Source organism: Salvelinus sp. IW2-2015, unplaced genomic scaffold, assembly GCF_002910315.2.
Source record: "Salvelinus sp. IW2-2015 unplaced genomic scaffold, ASM291031v2 Un_scaffold3153, whole genome shotgun sequence".
In the NCBI taxonomy this organism is placed as follows: domain Eukaryota; kingdom Metazoa; phylum Chordata; class Actinopteri; order Salmoniformes; family Salmonidae; genus Salvelinus; species Salvelinus sp. IW2-2015.
The window spans coordinates 65,294-72,548 of NW_019944441.1; the positions used below are offsets into that span (position 1 = coordinate 65,294).

Here is a 7,255-nt window from a genome sequence, read left to right on the forward strand (position 1 = left end):
TAACAGCCTGTGTCAAGATTACAGACCTTAGAGAGTATGTATACTGGTCAGTAATGTCCAGATTAACTAGCCTGTGTCACAGTACGACCTTAGAGAGTTATGTATTACTGGTCAGTCATGTCCAGATATACTAGCCTGTGTCAGCATTACAGACCTTAGAGAGTTATGTATTACTGGTCAGTATGTCCAGATAACTAGCCTGTGTCAGTCAGTACAGACCTTAGAGAGTTATTATTACTGGTCAGTCATGTCCAGATTAACTAGCCTGTTCAGCATTACAGACCTTAGAGAGTTATGTATTACTGGTCAGTATGTAGATTAACTAGCCTGGTCAGTCAGTACAGACCTAGAGATTATGTATTACTGGTCAGTCATGTCCAGATTAACTAGCCTGTGTCAGACATTACAGACCTTAGAGAGTTATGTATTACTGGTCAGTATGTCCAGATTAACTACCTGTGTCAGTCAGTACAGACCTTAGAGATTATGTATTACTGGTCAGTCATGTCCAGATAACTAGCCTGTGTCAGACATTACAGACCTTAGAGGTTATGTATTACTGGTCAGTCATGTCCAATTAACTAGCCCGTGTCAGACATTACAGACCTTAGAGAGTTATGTATTACTGGTCAGTCATGTCCAGATTAACTAGCCCGGTCAGACATTACAGACCTTAGAGAGTTATGTATTACTGGTCAGTCATGTCCAGATTAACTAGCCCCTGGTGTCAGACATTACAGACTTTAGAGAGCTATGTATTAACTGGTCAGTATGTCCAGATTAACTAGCCTGTCAGACAATTACAGACCTTAGAGAGTTATGTATTACTGGTCAGTCATGTCCAGATTAACTAGCCGTGTCAGTCATTACAGACCTTAGAGAGCTATGTATTACTGGTCAATCATGTCCAGATCAACTAGCCCTGGCAGACATTACAGACCTTAAGAGCTATGTATTACTGGTCAGTCATGTCCAGATTAACTAGCCGTGTCAGACATTACAGACCTTAGAAGCTATGTATTACTGGTCAGTCATGTCCAGATTAACTAGCCCGTGTCAGACATTACAGACTTAGAGAGTATGTATTACTGGCAGTCATGTCCAGATAACTAGCCCATGTCAACATTACAGACCTTTAGAGAGTATGTATTACTGGTCAGTCATGTCCAGATTAACTAGCCCGTGTCAGACATTACAGACCTTAGAGAGCTATGTATTACTGGTCAGTCAGTCCAGATTAACTAGCCCGTGTCAACATTACAGACCTTAGAGAGCTATGTATTACTGGTCAGTCATGTCCAGATTAACTAGCCCGTGTCAGACATTACAGACCTTAGAGAGCTATGTATTACTGGTTCAGTCATGTCCAGATTAACTAGCCCGTGTCAGTCATTACAGACCTTAGAGAGCTATGTATTACTGGTCAGTCATGTCCAGATTAACTAGCCCGTCAACATTACAGACTTAGAGAGTATGTATTACTGGTCAGTCATGTCCAGATTCAACATAGCCCGTGTCAGTCATTACAGACCTTAGAGAGCTATGTATTACTGGTCAGTCATGTCCAGATCAACTAGCCCGTGTCGACATTACAGACCTTAGAGAGCTATGTATTACTGGTCATCATGTCCAGATTAACTAGCCCGTGTCAAACATTACAGACCTTAGAAGAGCTATGTATACTGTCAGTCATGTCAGATTAACTAGCCCGTGTCAGACATTACAGACCTTAGAGAGTATGTATACTGGTCAGTCATGTCCAGATTAACAGCCGTGTCAGACATTACAGACCTTAGAGAGCTAGTTATTACTGGTCAGTCATGTCCAGATTAACTAGCCGCTGTCAGACATTACAGACCTTAGAGAGCTAGTATTACTGGTCAGTCATGTCCAGAATAACTAGCCCTGTCAGACATTACAGACCTTAGAGACTATGTATTACTGGTCAGTCATGTCCAGATTAACTAGCCGTGTCAGACATTACAGACCTTAGAGAGCTATGGATTACTGGTCAGTCATTGTCCAGATTAACTAGCCCGTGTCAGACATTACAGACCTTAGAGAGCTATGTATTACTGTCAGTCATGTCCAGATAACTAGCCCAGTGCTAGACATTACAGACCTTAGAGATATGATTACTGGTCAGTCATGTCCAGATTAACTAGCCCGTGTCAGACATTACAGACCTAGAGAGCTATGTATTACTGGTCAGTCATTTCCAGATTAACTAGCCCGTGTCAACATGTACAGACCTTAGAGCAGCTATAGTATACTGTCAGTCATGTCCAGATTAACTAGCCCATGTCAGATCAGTACAGACCTTAGAGAGCTATGTATTACTGGTCAGTCATGTCCAGATTAACTAAGGCCCGTGTCAGCTAACATTTTTTAATTTAGATTTTTTTTCGCCATAGATATTGTGTAATTTTTTTTTGGTTCCATCTTTTTTTCTTTTCTACATGAATACCACATTAGAGACAAGGAGAAACTGAACAAGGAGAGACATTAGACATGGAGACAAGGAAGACATTAGACATGGAGACAAGGAGAGACATTAGACATGGCACAATGTGTAGAATTGCAGAAATAAACTTACATCAGCAAAATTCTCTCCACCAACAAGAGTGTGTGAACAATGTGTACAGTGTTTGTGCCCATGGCGGGGGGGGGTTAGCTCAATGCCTCATCTCTGGATATGAGAGAGGATTAGCAATATAAAATTGTGTATTCCTACTAACTTTGGCAGAGGGGTTGAAGAGTCAGAGGTGTATAGTCGGGTTCCAAACTGTAGGTCATCTTCAAGTTGCTCTGACAATATTATCATCACCACAGCCTTCCCTCAGAAATTCACCTGCACAATATCAGACAGACTTAAGATAAATAAGCAAGACATAATGTGATTATTTTGATGTTGATGTTTGATGTCTTGACGTGTCAGTCATGTCCAGATTAACTAGCCCGTGTCAGTCATGTCCAGATTAACTAGCCCGTGTCAGTCATGTCCAGATTAACTAGCCCGTGTCAGCTAACATTTTTTAATTTAGATTTTTTTTTTCGCCCATAGATATTGTTGTAATTTTTTGTCACTTTTTTTTCTTTTCTACATGAATACACATTAGACAAGGAGACAAGGAGAGACATTAGACATGGAGACAAGGAGAGACATTAGACATGGAGACAAGGAGAGACATTAGACATGGAGACAAGGAGAGACATTAGACATGGCACAATGTGTAGAATTGCAGGAAATAAACTTTACATCAGCAAAATTCTCTCCACCAACAAGAGGTGTGTGAACAGTTTGTACAGTGTTTGTGCCCATGGCGGGGGGGGGTAGCTCAATGCCTCATCTCTGGATATGAGAGAGGGATTAGGCAATATAAAATTGTGTATTCCTACTAACTTTGGCAGAGGGGTGAAGAGGTCAGAGGTTATAGGTCGGGTTCCAAACTGGTAGGTCATCTTCAGGTTGCTCTGACAGATATTATCATCACCACAGCCTTCCCTCAGGAAATTCACCTGCAACATATCAGACACACTTAAGATAAATAAAGGCAAAGACATTATTTTTAAAAAAGTCCCTCTAGGACTGATGAAAGTTGATCTTGTTGGTGTGGAACTGACCTCAGAGTGCAGGGTGTTGGAGGTGGTCACACCCAGTACGGGAGGCAGTGTGTGTTGTTCCTCTGGGTTAGTGTCTGAGGACAACATGGGGGGTCTGATYGTGTGGGTGATGGCCAGGGTGATGGGACGCAGCTTGTCACGGATATTCTCCTGCACCGGAAAGAATGATTCAACGATTTTTCAATGAGATTACCTTATATGGAAGTCAATTGGTATCTATCTACAATTATATTTGGAGTTTATGACTATAAGCAGACCTGGGTTTAATAATGTTTGTTTTCATTCAGGATTTATTCAACTTTTTCAGGCTACTATTCTTTTTCATCAGTTCTGACAAAAGAAAATTAATTAAAGCACATCTGGAAACACTATTTCTTCCAGGCTGGGAACACGACTGGCAACATCTAAAGCAACAGAGCTTTACCAACAACAAACAACCCAACAACAACAACACAACAACAACAACAACAAAACCAACAAACATAACAACAAACAACAACAACACCACAACAACACCAACTACAACAACACAACCCAACAACTACAACAACACAACCAACAAACAACCAACAACAACAACAACAACACCAACACAACAACAACACCAACAACAACAACAACAACAACAACACCAACAACAACAACAACAACACCAACAACAACAACCACAACCAACAACTACAACAACCACAACCAACAACAACAACAACAACACCAACAACAACAACAACAACAACAACACAACAACCACAACAACACCAACAACAAAACACCAACACAACACCAACAACAACACAACAACAAAACACCAACACAACACCACCACAACAACAAAAACAACACAAACAACATAACAACAACACAACAACAACAACCAACAACAACCAAACAACAACAACACAACCAACACCAACAAACACAACAACAACTACAACAACACAACCAACAACAACAAACAACACAACACCACAACAAACGGAAAAACAACAAAACCAAAACAAAACAACACCAACAACACGAACACACCGAAAACGAAACACAGACACGAAGCACAAAAGCACGCCAACAACAACAGACACACAACACAACACACAAACATCAACACACACACCACAACAACACAACCACAACAACACAACCACAACCACAACAACAACAAACAAACCAACAAGCAACATCCAACAACACCAACAAACAACACACAACAACACCAAACACCAACAACCACACAACACAACAACCACAACAACAACAACACAACAACATAAACAAACAACACAACAACTATAACAACAACAACAACAAAACACACAACACCAACACAACAACAACACCAACAACATACACACCAACAACACAACAAACAAAACACCAACAAAACACCACAACAACAACACAACAAACAAAACAACACCTACAACAACAACAACAACATAACATTACCACAACACCTACAACAACACGAACAACATAACAAACACCACCCACCACCACAAAACAACAACAAGCATCAGGTCTGGACTACCCAGCCCGTACGTGTAGTTGGAAGGTGCGCTCGCTCGGCAGGCGGAGATGGCGTTTGACCTTCAGCTCCACCTCGCCTCGTGTGTGGTACTCCCCTCCTGTGCACTCCGACCAGGAACTAACACGGTGCGGTCAGGCCCAGCTTCCGCGGCTCGGTCAGCCTGGAAGTATAGCCAGTGCTAGAGGGGAGGAGGACAGGAGGAGGGAGGACAGAGGGAGGAAGAGGACGGAGGGAGGGAGGGGGGGCGGCGGAGGTGGGGAAGGGAAAGAGGAGACATTATGGGATGGAAGCGAGGAGAGGGAGGCTACCAATTCTTGTTTGAACAGACTCAGCTCATTTGAAGCCACAGTGATACTGATAGTAAGCGAAGAGCTATCATTCAAAAAGAAGAAGAAGTTTCAAACAGATGTTGTAACTTACTCATGTGTCTGGTGAGTATGATCTCTGGAAATGCAGCAGTGCAGCACACTTTTGACCGTCCACCACTGTTGAACAGAAAATCAGACAGTGACAGAGGCAACAGAAAACAATAGGCCTGGTTGCCCAGGCTATTTATTCTGCTTCACTAACTCCTCACGGTAGCAGCAAGGTAAAAAGGAAGACTGGCAACCAGCTTATTGAACCACAAAAAAGACTGGCTATTATGAGGCCTATTAAATGAACCACAAAAAGCCACACGACTGGCAGACCAGGCTTTATATAAATCACACAAGAAAGAACTAGCCAACCAGGGCGTAATGGAGACACCACAGTAACCGGAAGCCTGGCAACAGATTATATAAACACAAAAAACTAGATTAAGCTGAGCAAGTCACAGGCTTCACCTAATGAAACACACATAAGAACACTGGCAACCAGGCTATATGATCACACAAAAAAGACTGTCGACTAGCTATCTGAACACACAAGAAGACAGCAACCAGCTTTCATGACAACACAAAGAAGACTGGGAACCAGCTATAGGAACACAAAAAAGAACTAGCCACGAGCTAATGATCACCAAAGAAGACTGCAAACCAGGCTATAGGAAACACAAAAGAACTGATGGCAACCAGCTATATGAACATCACAAGAAGACTGGCAACCAGCTATATGAACACAAAAGAAGGACTGGCAACCAGGCTAATGAACACACAGAAACTGTGACAACCACTTATAGGAACACAAAAGAAGACTGGCAACCAGGCTATATGAAGCACAAAAGGAAGTACTGCAACCAGGCGCTCGATTGCACCAAAGTAAGACTGGCTAACCAGCCATATATTAGGAACACAACACCAGTAAGAGCTGCGCAACCAGGCTATATGAACACACAAGAAGACCTGGCAACAGGCTATAGGAACACAAAAGAAGACTGGCAACCAGCTTATATGAACACACAAAGAGACGATAACCAGGCTATAATGATCACAAAAAGAAAACAAGGAATCGACCAGGCAATATGAATCCAACACACAGAAGGACTGGTAACCAGCATTACTATGATCGCACAAGAAGACTGGAAACAGGCGTAATATTGAACACAAAAAGAAGACTCTAGCAACCAGCTTACTATGCAACACAAGAAGACAATGAATGCGACCAGGCTATATGAACACAAAAAGACTGGTAACCCAGGTATATGATCACAGAAGGACAAGTGAATGCGACCTTACCAAACTCCAGCTCTCCCCTTGCAGTTGTGTTGCTCCAATCAATATACTGCTGAAGTTCGATGGGACACGTCCCGGGTCACGTGAATACCGGGCGAGAACCTGTACAGAACCATCCTTATGCACCGAGAAGAGCCTACTGCCAGGTCAGTTACAGGTTCCACGCATGTCCAGGCCGCCTGAGATGGAGCTAGCCGAACCGTGTTCACCCCTCTTCACTCCGTCCAGGCATTCTGACAGGCCAGAGTATAAACTAGTCAATTATCGGAAGGTGTTAAATGGGGGACAATAGCTTTCTTATTAATTAAAATTGTCACCTGTGCAGCTGTGTCGATCCTGGGACGAGCCTCGGTAGATGAGACACTTTGCCATGTCCATTCAAACGAGGCCCCCACAGCGATGTCTGACAGAGACGCAGATTGACACTACATTAGATATAAATCCCTGAATCAGA

General features: G+C 42.6%; 1 pseudogene; it reads right to left on the reverse strand.

Annotated features, from left to right (window-relative positions):
- Positions 1 to 7,255, reverse strand: part of LOC112075433 (integrin alpha-7-like) — an 89,677-nt pseudogene that overhangs the window by 35,672 nt on the left and 46,750 nt on the right.